Below are 12,245 nucleotides of genomic sequence, written 5' to 3'. Positions count from 1 at the left end.
ATGGTAAAGTGCCCAGACAGAAGCCACTCCTCAGTAAAAGGTACATGACAGCCTGCTTGGAGTTTGCCAAAAGGCACCTAAAGGACTCAGACCATTAGAAATAAGATTCATTGGTCTGATGAAACAAAGATTTAACACTTTGGCCTGAATTCCAAGCGTCACGTCTGGAGGAAACCTGGCACAATCCCTACGATGAAGCATGGTGGTGGCAGCATCATGCTGTGGGTATGTTTTTCAGCGGTAGGGTCTGGGAGACTAGTCAGGATTGAGAGAAAGATTAACAGAGCAAAGTACAGAGAGACCCTTGGTGAAAACCTGCTCCAGAGTTCTCAGACTGGGGCAAAGGTTCACCTTCCAACAGGACAATGACCCTATGCAGTCTCTGAATGTCCCTGAGTGGCCCAGCCAGAGCACGGACTTGAACCCGATCTAACATTTCTGGAGAGACCTGAAAATAGCTGTGCAGCGACACTCCCCATCCAAGCTGACGTAGCTTGAGAAAAATGGGAGAAACTTCCCAAATACAGGTGTGCCAAGCTTATAGCTTCATACCCAAGAAGGCTCGAGGCTGTAATTGATGCCAATGGTGCTTCAACAAAGTACTATGTAAAGCGTCTGAATACTTATGTAAATATGTATTAATTTATTTTTGCCAAAATTACTACAAACCTGTTTTTGCTTTGTCATTATGGGGTATTGTGTGTAGATTCGTGGAGCAGGGGGACTATTTAATCCATTTTAGAGTAAGGCTGTAATTTAACCAAATGTGGAAAAAGTCAATTGTGCTTTTTTGGCCACATTTTGCTTCACAATTCAGGCTGTGCTGCAAAATTCAGAAACAAAACATTGCTTGCCTTGTAGGCTATAAATTATCTTTATCTATCCCTTCCTCATTGCATGTTTATTTTTCACCCTCATTTTATGAGGACTTGAAGGAAGCGGTCTTGCTGATCGCCACATTTTTACAGCTGGTCTGGAAATAACCTACAACTTCAAAACAAGTCCGAGGTTTAGATTAAATCGAGTTTTTTTTAACATGTTGCATCACCGCCTGTTTGTATTCTTATTCAATCAGTTGAGGATTGAAATTGAATTCTAAGCGCATAATCTCCGAGAAATGGGTCAATTCAATGATGATGGGACTGATAGTGTACACTACAGTTTTTAGACAGAATCTTCTCAGTTAAACCTCTTGGGGGCGTTCAAATTAATTGCTACTGCCTCCTCGTAGGCTATTGGTTGGCTGCTTTGTTCGCTTCCCCTCTGTGTTTAGAACGCAATGTGTAGTTCCGCCCTGAGAGTGACATCGAAATACTCGTTGGAATAGGAACGCAACCAGGCAAAGAACAAGAACGTGCAGTTTATAACACCGGTATTTCACCAAAAGTCCAGAGGATTTGACGCATATCGAACGGATACGTATTAAACCCAAGCGGTAAGTGTAGATCTTATTCAATCCAAGCGGTAAGTATAGATCTTGACATTTTCTAATATTGCTATGCCAACAGCAGATGTGGCCATTGGTGTGGATAATCCACCAGTTCGCGGTGTATTCTTGATATAATATCCCATATTAATCTTCCAGCCAGTTCTAATGTAGGCCTAGGTGAGATCTGTGAGTAACCAACATTAAACGTCACAATAGTGTCCAATGTAATCCACGATTCTGCGCGCGTTGAAACAAATGTAACAAGATGAGGTTAACTTGATAAGTGTCCAATTCTGCATGCGTAAATGCACACGAACTGTATTGCTATTTTATAGCTCAACAAGCCTATTCACTTTCATTGTTGCCTCAAACACGATTTGCTGCTGCGACAGTAGCCTCTGTAGGATATAATTTCCTGTTGAATAACTTCCTTTTGTTTTACAGGTTAAGCACTTCATACTGTACGTCAATGGCCCGCCCATATCTATGTCTCAACATCGAACGATTAGGAAGGCGGTTGCTGAATATTGTCACGATCCCCGAGATAGAGCAATATAAAAACTACCTGCCCTGTTTCACTCTCACGTCTAGAACCGTTCAGTGTAACATCAACGTTACAAAACATGATCTCGCTCGTAGTCTACTGAATTTTATGGTTGCTTAATTAAGTAGACAAGACTTGGCATATCCACGCTGTTACACTGATGTAGTTGGCAACCAGTGGCGTGGAGAAATTAGGCTACATATCATTATTCTGGCACCACATGACATTGTCAGCAGTCACCTGGATAGGGTCTATGAGACCAGGCTGGGATAGGTGAAGGTCACACAGGTGAAGCTGAACTGTAGGTCATTGGATTCAGGCGTGTAATCATTAGTACAAACCAGGGGTGTCAAACTCATTCCTTGGATGGCCTGGTGTCTGATGTTTTTCCCCTTTCTTTTCAGTTATGACCTAGACAACCAGGTGAGGGGAGTTCCTTACTAATTACTGACCTTAATTCATCAATCATGTACAAGGGAGGAGTAAAATCCACCAGACACTCGGCCCTCCATGGAAAGATTCTGACACGTGTGCTGCATTTCAAACTCATAAAAGACACACCCTCGTTTTATGACCTTGGGGGAATCCCCGTGACCGTCTTGGTTGATCCAAACAAGGGTAGTTTGCAACGTAAGCACCCGTTTCTGCGAGTGTACAAATATGTTCACTTCGGGGTCTGAAACGCCCCATAAATTAATTTGCGATAATTGTACATCCACTAAGAAAAGTCAGCCGAAACTTACAACCACAACGTAAATATGGATAAGTCAACATACAAGTGTAAGTAAAAACAAATGTAAAAAGAGTAGAAATTGTACTAGTAATGCACATGACGGCACAAACAAGTCTCGTAAATTAATGATGTTTGGTTAGCTTTTGGAAATTATAGAAATAAAAAAAACTCTTCCTTCAGAAGCTCCAGTTATGCAGGCTAACCTTAGTTATCTAATTTAATTTGCTAGCTATCATGCAGTAGGTGTATATTAATAATGATAAAGTTAATATAAGTAGACATGCAATCATAATTGACGTAGTGCATATAAAGCAATCACAATCATCGCGGGATGCACGAGTGATGAATTTCCGGGCAATGGAGGTCCATTTAAAAATCATTCCTTCCTCCCGTACTCTTCAGACTAGATGTCGACCGATTATGATTTTTCAATGCTGATACCGATTATTGGAGGACAAAAAAAGGAGATACCGATTAAACATATTATGGGCTTTTGGATGGGTGTTCTTAAGGTGATTCACAGGTTGGTGGTATTTTTTGATTTAGCAGTTGCTGACCCCATGCTTACATCTTTATCACAAATAAGACACCTTGCTTTCCCTGGTGCCAATTCCATGTAATAGTCCCACACTGGTTCTCTGCCATCTGTAAAACACACACACACAGCTCTGAAGTGTCAATGATACTGAAGAGTCTGCTTAGGAGACAAATACTCTCAACTGTTTGAATAAAAATTTAGTTTAAGTTAACTGCGATGAATGTTAAACAAAAACTGTAATTTCTATATGCAGGAAATCCTATTTTAATAATGGGCATGGTAAGAATTGACTACCAAAGTGTGAGTCATAATTCCCATGACACCTAGCAAAATCTGAAAAGCGGTTCCTTCATTCATTTACTCCATAGGATATTTTTAGATTCACTTAAAATAAGGTCTGTGTTTCATGTAGGCTTACAACACCTTGACCATTTTATAACTGTGTAGATATCCATAGGACAAGGTAACTTTGATCAATATTGGCTAAATATAAGCAAAGAATTGTTTTGTAGAGTGGATTTATGAAAATATGTTGACAAACGTTACCTTATCCTAGTGAGATTTACACGGGTATCAAAACGCAGAGGTGGTTTAAGCCTGAACGAAACACAGACCTTATTGGAAGTAGATCAAGACATTCTCTATGGAAGACATGAATGGTAAAATAACGAAGGAACCCCTTTCAAGTTCAGCCACAAGTTATTACAGGAATTATAACGCGTCGACTATTTCTCTCTAAACCATATACCTTTGACTATTACGAGCCTGCTGCTGCCTACCACCCCTCAGTCAGACGGCTCTATCAAATATCAAATCATAGACTTAACTATAATAAACACACAGAAACACGAGCCTTAGTTTCTGGATTTGACCTATCACCTCGAAAACAAAACGTTTATTCCGTTCCGTATTTTATCTAACGGGTGGCATCCATGAGTCTAAATATTCCTGTTACATTGCACAACCTTCAACGTTATGTCATAATTACGTAAAAGTCTGGCAAATTAGTTCGCAAAGAGCCAGGCGGCCCAAACTGTTGCATATACCCTGACTCTGTGTGCAATGAACGCAAGAGGTGATACAATTTCACCTGGTTAATATTGCCTGCTAACCTGGATTTATTTTAGCAAAATATGCAGGTTTAAAAATATATGCTTGTGTATTGATTTTAAGAATGGCACTGATGTTTATGGTTAAGTACACATTGGAGTAACGACAGTCGTTGATTGTTTTTTATAAGATAAGTTTAATGCTAGCTAGCAACTTACCTTGGCTTTACTGCATTCGCGTAACAGGCAGGCTCCTCGTGGAGTGCAATGTAATCAGGTGGTTAGAGCGTTGGACTAATTAACTGTAAGGTTGCAAGATTGTATCCCCCGAGCTGACAAGGTAAAAATCTGTCATTCTGCCCCTGAACGAGGCAGTTAACCCACCGTTCTTAGGCCGTCATTGAAAATAAGAATGTGTTCTTAACTGACTTGCCTAGTCAAATAAAGGTGTAAAAAAAAAAATTTCAGCCCAAAAATACTGATTTCCGATTGTTATGAAACCTTGAAACCGGCCCAAAGTCATCAGAAGTGTCCACTTAATTTGAGGGCTGAGGGGATAGGGTATGTCTTAAGTGTTTGGAATTCAGCCGTGGTCCAAACAGTTGCATTTTGCAACAGAAATTAGAGTTTATATTGGACAAATTCAGGTAGGTCACTCCTCGTTTTATTCTGTTTTCTTTTGCTTGGTTCTGTTTGGTTCCTAGTGAATACACCCCAGGTGTTTGAATTCAGTTGGTGGGAGGGAGGGACTATTACCTGAATGACCTCAACAATGCCACATAATCAGAGGCGTGCATAGTTTACAAAATAAACACTAACATTCTTTCCAGTTGTTTTCATTCACAACAGTGCTCCCATTACATGACCACTAAAGGCTTTTGGTCAGTTTACTATGGTCTAAAGAGGCTTTAGTTTGACACACCAAAGAGACACCGAAATTCTACTTTAGACCAGAGATCATCAACTAAATTCCACCGCAGGCTGATATTTTTTTCTCGAGTGGATGGTCGGGATCACGCGTCTCTTCATTATGCATCGGAATACTTGGGGCAGATTACCAAAATTAAAGTCACCTGTTTTTACAGTCTTATGTCCAACAATGAAAATAAAATAACATTTTGCTCAGAAAACTTGGGGGCCCAAATAAAACCACCCATGGGCTGCCAGTTGGGGAACCCTGCTTTAGACGTTGTTATCATAATAGCCTTAGCCTTCTATTGGGAGGGAGCTGCAGTCCACCATAGTTAATTATCACAGTAGAAAGTGATGCTTAACAGGTGACTGTTGAGTGTCTTGTGGTGCCAGAAGAATGATATGTAGTGTAATCTCTCCACACCATTCACATCCCAAAGTCCTTTCTCCAACAAAGCTGATACGTGCTCAACTGTGGGGCAATACAGACGGGATTGGCTTTCAATCAGAACAACTCACAGCTTCTAGCCTTTTGTTGCATACGCATCAATATTGTACGCGTGCTGTTGTCAACTAACCCGTCTTTACATCCATCTACCAAAGAGAATATTCAAATTTATACTCAGGATGCCACGTCCTTTCTCCATTCTACATTAATGTGGATGCTACCATGATTACAGATAATCATGAATAATGATGAGTGAGAAAGTTAGAGGCACAAAGATCGTACCCCCAAGACATGCGAACATCTCACCAATAACAGGGAAGGTTAGCATTTTTGAAGGGGGTATGATATTTGTGCCTCGATTTTATTCACGATTCATTTAGGATTATCCGTAATCAAGAGAGCATCCACATTCCTGTCGACGTGTTCAGAAACGTATTATATTTTTTCTTACAATAAAAGTACAAATTTGTTAACAAACTTCCCCAAGCTATAAGATACTTTTTTCAATAGGCGCTAAAGCAGTTAGCATCTATGAATGGGTTAGTCCAGACTCAGACTGTTTTAACGCTCTTGGTTTGACCACCAGTTATAATTTTTCCTCATCAATCTACACACAATACCCCATAATGACAAAGCAAAAAATGTTTTTATTTTATTTACATAAGTATTCAGATCCTTTGCTATGTGACTCGAAATTGAGCTCTGGTGAATTATGTTTCCATTGTTCATCCTTGAGATGTTTCTACAATTTGATTGGAGTTCACCTGTGGTAAATTAAATTGATTGGACATGATTTGGAAAGGTACACACCTGTCAAAATAAGGTCCCACAGTTGACAGTGCATGTCAGAGCAAAAACCAAGCCATGAGGTGTGGTGGCTAATTTCTGCATTAGGAGAAACAAACTTCACGCACCAGTCAGAGTTATATTTAAACTACATCTTTAATAATAAGATACCACTGACTTTCAAACGATTCGCTATTTCTAATGAACCATTGAGAGTGACAACACAAAAGTACAAAGATCTTTTATAGCCAAGATACACCCCTCTCAAACTACATGACAAACCACAGATATTAGGAACACTTCACAAAGGGACTTTATAATTGAGAAAGGAGTATCCCTTAGCCAGATAACATTCACTATAAATTATCGTTCAGTTTGGTCCCTAAGACGAGGTTCTAATCTCTTTCCTGGTACTTCATAGCACAGAACCATTACCTCATCCAATGGCATAACTCAAACTTCTTGACCCCTCTCCTGGACAAACTCACTGAGGGGAGTGAGCCTCTATGTCATACACTATCCCAGGATAAGTGCAACATCAGAGAGGACATAAAATGGTTCCAGACACTGCCATACACCTCCCCCAATGCCAAAGGAGGGAGTGACTTGCGCACAGACATTGTGGAGACAAGTAATTGGTTCCCCCTTAATCACGCCATCCCTTCACATGGTTTAACAGATACATTCACAAATGAAGGCAATGTTCCATCCTGTCCTCTTCCCTTTCCGATATTCTGCATTGCACCCGGGATATGTGAAAGACAAGTCTGACCTCTCCCCTCTCGGGGCTCCAAGTGACTGAGCTCCAGCTGAGAGAAAAAATGCAACTGCCAAAACTAGAGTCTATTAGAAATACATTCTAAATAAAATTATATCACATAAGGATATTATGCAGATAAGACATCTTAATTATTTATGTTAGCCAACTAATTCTGATTAATCCACCACAGAGGTCAATGGATTTGCCCATAGAGCTCAGAAACAAGATTGTGTCAAGGCACAGATCTGGGGAAGGGTACCAAAAAATGTCTGCAGCTTTGAAGGTTCCCAAGAACACAGTGGCCTCCATCATTCTTAAATGGAAGAAGTTTGGAACCCCCAAGACTCTTCCTGGAGCTGGCAGCCAAACTGAGCAATCGGTGGAGAAGAGCTGGGTCGAAGGTTCACCTTTCAACGGGACAATGACCCTAAGCACACAGCCAAGACAACGCAGGATTGGCTTCAGGACAAGTCTCTGAATGTCCTTGAGTGGCCCAGCCAGAGCCCGGACTTGAACCTGATCAAACATTTCTGGAGAGTTCTGAAAATAACAGTGCAGTGATGCTCCCCATCCAAACTGACAGAGCTTGAGAGGATCTGCAGAAAAGAATGGGAGAAACTCCCCAAATACCGATGTGCCAGACTTGTAGGTCATACCCAAGAGTCGAGGATGTAATCGCTGCCAAAGGTGCTTCAACAAGTACTGAGTAAAGGGTCTGAATATTTACGTAAATGTGATATTTTATTTTTTATTCATTTCTAAAACCTGTTTTTGCTTTGTCATTATGGGGTATTGTGTGTAGATTGATGGAAGCGATTTAATCCATTTTAGAGTAAGCCTGTAACTTAACAAAGTGTGGAAATCGTCAAGAGATCGGAATACTTTCCGAATGTACTGTATGAAAAATACCCTCAAAAGGTGACATTTTGTACTGTCCCTTCATATGAAACATTTGATCTCATATCCAGAATTCTGGAGTATAGAGCTACATTAAGTTTTAGCTTCACTGTCCAAATAAATGCATAGGGAGTGTAGTACACCTGAGACTATATTGTACATGGAGTTACAGTAAAACACGATGCACACTTAATGATTCCTGTACCCAATTACCCAAATGAGGACTGGTGATGTGAGACTTGTAATGGAGTTAGAGAGATGAATGTCAGGGAATACTGGCCACAGGGGATATGAGTGATTTAATTAAGCTGCGCTGCCAGTCAGCCAGTGTTTTGGGTTCCCTCTATCACCTCAGCTTCCCTGTCTGTCTGTCATGGCTGGGAGGGGGGAGGGGGGGGGGGCAAAACAACGCCCTGGGAACCATGGCAAAGAGAGAAGTAGTGTGTCTTGACATTTTCAAACCGTGTTTCCTCCACATCCATCTCATCCTCACACGGAACCCAAACCAGCTGCATGCCTGCGCCATCGTGCATAAATGTATCCCCCCCCCACACACACCAAACGCGATCACGACATGCAGGTTAAAATATCCAAACAAACTCTGAACTAATTGCATTAATTTGGGGACAGGTCAAAAAGCATTAAACCTTTATGGCAGTTTAGCTAGCTCGCTTGCACTTGCTGGCTAAGTTGTCCTATTTAGCTAGCTTGCTGTTGCTAGCTAATTTGTTCTGAGATATAAACATTGAGTTGTTATTTTACCTGAAATGCACAAGGTCTTCTACTACTTTTCTTCTCTTGACTTTATATTGAGATTGGCAACTTTCATAAATGAGGTGCATTACCGCCACCGACATCGTCTTAAGTGACCCGCATGGGTATAACCAATGAGGAGATGGCATGAGGGTACCTGCTTCTATAAACCAATGAGGAGATGGGAGAGGCAGGACTTGCAGCGCGATCTGAGTAACAAATAGAACTGACTTCTATTTTAGCCAATGGCAACGCAGACGCTCGTTGGCGCACAATAATTGAATAACACAGATTTCTACATTTATTTTGCTACCCACACGACGCAAGCGGTATGGTCAGCCTGTTAGGCTGCTAAAATTCTTATCCATTAGATTCTCATATTAAGTGTACGGTTCTAGTAGTGACGTCTTCTAGCCTAGAGCATCAGACAACTTCACTGTTTGGTTCTTTTCTCACTCACTGGTTAGTATAGTTATGTGCTACCTCTCTCTATACACATCACTCTTTTTTAGTTTTTTTTATGGCACAGTTTCACCTATTTGCCCTCAAGTGAAGTGATGGGTCTTTAGTTGAATAGTGTGGATGTAATTTAAGCTTTGCTTGTCCCAGCAGTCCTTAGCAGTACCTGCTTTGCACAGCAGGTTCTTTTTAAGTGGACCTATCAGAGGAAAGAGATTATGCACTGGCTCCTCTCCTGTGCCTATAGTTCTTGTAAAGGGGAGTTTTAGTTGAACAAAAGAGAAGAGCAGTCGCGGATATAGTCAATCATAAATCATTTAGGTTTAATTACAAGTTGCAACAGGGATACCCTTCCAGCACATAAGCAGAGAAAATCTCTAACTTGGCCTTTGTCGAGAAAGGCCCTGATATTCTAATTACACAGAACCAAGAAGTCAAAACAACTTTGTCAGCTGCTCCATAATCACAAAGTGCTCCACAGAATACAATCAATGTCCTTGGTACTTGGACCTCCAGTCTGGCGTCAGTCCCTATCTACAGATGAGTTTAACATAAAGCATCGAGTCTAGTGACCATCAACCAGTGACACATGGGTGTCACAAATAGAACACTTGAAATCATGTGAATTACATAGAGAGAACATAAGTATGCTAATCATTGTGTTAATTACTCTTAACTGAATATTAACTTGATTCATCTTAAATATTCCCCATTACAGTCCCCGGTTTTTCATTTGACATACCCGTCAGAAGTGGCATGCCAAATGGCCAATTCTGACATTTGGATACAGGGATTTCCATCGAAAGGACCCATGAACACCAACGTGAAGTAGATGGGAGCGTATCAATAATAATAATAATAATATATGCCATTTAGCAGACGCTTTTATCCAAAGCGACTTACAGTCATGTGTGCATACATTCTACGTATGGGTGGTCCCGGGAATCGAACCCACTACCCTGGCGTTACAAGCGCCATGCTCTACCAACTGAGCTACAGATGAAAGCTAAGAGTCTACATTTTTCGGACATGAAGGAATAGATACATTTTTCTAAAATGTTCCATCATAGAAATGAGGCATAATTAAAGGCTTTTATTTTTGGATAAACAGATGGAAAAAGGGTCTTAGAAAACATCTACCAGAAAAAGTCTTAAAAGGTATCAGAAATACATCAAAACTCAATCTCCATAGACAAACATTGGCAGTAGAATGGCCTTACTGAAAAGCTCAGTGACTTTCAACGTTTTACCGTCATAGGATACCACCTTTCCAACAAGTCAGTTTCTGCCATGCTACAGCTGCCCATGTCAACTGTAAGTGCTGTTATTGTGAAGTGGAAACGTCTAGAAACATCAATAGCTCAGCCGCGAAATGGTAGGCCACATAAGCTCACAGAACGGGGCTGCCGAGTGCTGGTTTGGCAGATGCCAGGAGCATGCTACCTGCCCAACTGCATAGTGACAACTGTAACATTTGGTGGAGTAGGAATAATGGTCAGGGGCTGTTTTTCATGGTTCGGGTAAGGCCCCTTAGTTCCAGTGAAGGGAAATCTTAACCCTACAGCATACACTGACATTGTAGACAATTCTGTGCTTCCAACAGTTTGGGGAAAGTCCTTTCCTGTTTCAGCATGACAATGCCCCTGTACACAAATCAAGGTTCATACAGAAATGCTTTGTTGAGATTGGTGTTGAAAATTTTAATAAGGGAGGTTTCTGAGTCAAAGGTGAACAAGGTGATTAGCTCACTAAAGAACTCTAAAGCCAAAGATGTGTTTGGGATGGACTCTACCTTTCTTAAAAACTACAAAGAGTCACTCATTGGCCCCATTACTAAGGTCACCAACACATCTATTGGTCTTGGTGTGTTTCCAAGGGTATGGAAGTCGGCCATAATAACGGCCATCTTTAAATCAGGCGACCCTGCTGACGTGAGTAACTACATGCCCATTAGTATACTACCTGTGGTGTCAAAGGTTGTTGAAAAGTGTGTAGCAGAACAACTGATTGCCCACCTCAACAACAGCCCCTTCACATTACACTCCATGCAGTTTTGCTTCAGAGCGAAACACTCCACAGAAACGGCCAACTGCTTTCTTCTGGAAAATGTGAAGTCCAAGATGGACAAAGGGGGTGCTGTTGGGGCTGTGTTTCTGGACCTAAGGAAGGCTTTTGATACTGTTAACCATGAGATTCTCATCACAAAATTGTCCAAGTTCAACTTTTCCCCTGATGCCTTGAGATGGATGAAATCATACCTTGAAGGCAGAACTCAGTGTGTCAGAGTGAGCAATGAGCTGTCGCCCACTCGTAGCTATGATGTGGGCGTGCCCCAAGGGTCAATACTGGGGCCCCTCCTGTTCAGCCTGTACATTAATGATCTGCCTTCTGTATGTACTGGGTCTGAAGTTCAAATGTATGCAGATGATACAGTGATATATGTGCATGCAAAGAGCAAACAACAAGCTGCACAAGAACTCACTACTGTAATGGTCCAGGTTACAAAGTGGCTCTGTGACTCGTGTTTGCATCTCAATGTGAAAAAACTGTTTGCATGTTCTTCACAAAGAGGGCAACAGATGCTACTGAGCCAGATGTCTATGTGTCAGGGGAGAAGCTCCAGGTGGTATCCGATTTTAAGTACCTTGGCATCATACTTGATTCCAACCTCTCTTTTAAAAAGCATGTGAAAAAGGTAATTCAAATAACTAAATTCAATCTAGCTAATTTCCGATTTATACGAAATTGTTTGACTACAGAGGTAGCAAAACTGTACTTCAAATCTATGATACTCCCCCACTTAACATACTGCTTGACTAGTTGGGCCCAATCTTGCTGTACAACATTAAAACCTATTCAGTCTGTCTACAAACAGGCTCTCAAAGTGCTTGATAGGAAGCCCAATAGTCATCATCATTGTCACATCCTTAGAAAACA

At 41.1% G+C, this 12,245-nt stretch overlaps 1 protein-coding gene across 2 annotated transcripts in view; it reads left to right on the top strand.

Annotated features, from left to right (window-relative positions):
* Positions 1-1,267: 1,267 nt before the first annotated feature.
* LOC118400116 (protein NDRG3-like) overlaps positions 1,268-12,245 on the top strand; it is a 62,162-nt gene continuing 51,184 nt past the window's right edge. For both annotated transcript variants that reach the window (XM_035796606.2, XM_035796605.2), the window contains exon 1: positions 1,268-1,435. The gene's annotated coding sequence lies outside the window, so the exon portion shown is untranslated. The remainder of the gene's footprint in view (positions 1,436-12,245) is intronic.

Source organism: Oncorhynchus keta, chromosome 21 (genome assembly GCF_023373465.1).
Source record: "Oncorhynchus keta strain PuntledgeMale-10-30-2019 chromosome 21, Oket_V2, whole genome shotgun sequence".
NCBI classification, from domain to species: Eukaryota; Metazoa; Chordata; class Actinopteri; order Salmoniformes; family Salmonidae; genus Oncorhynchus; species Oncorhynchus keta.
The sequence above is the reverse complement of the archived record's forward strand: the minus strand, read 5'-3'. Positions and strand labels throughout refer to the sequence as shown.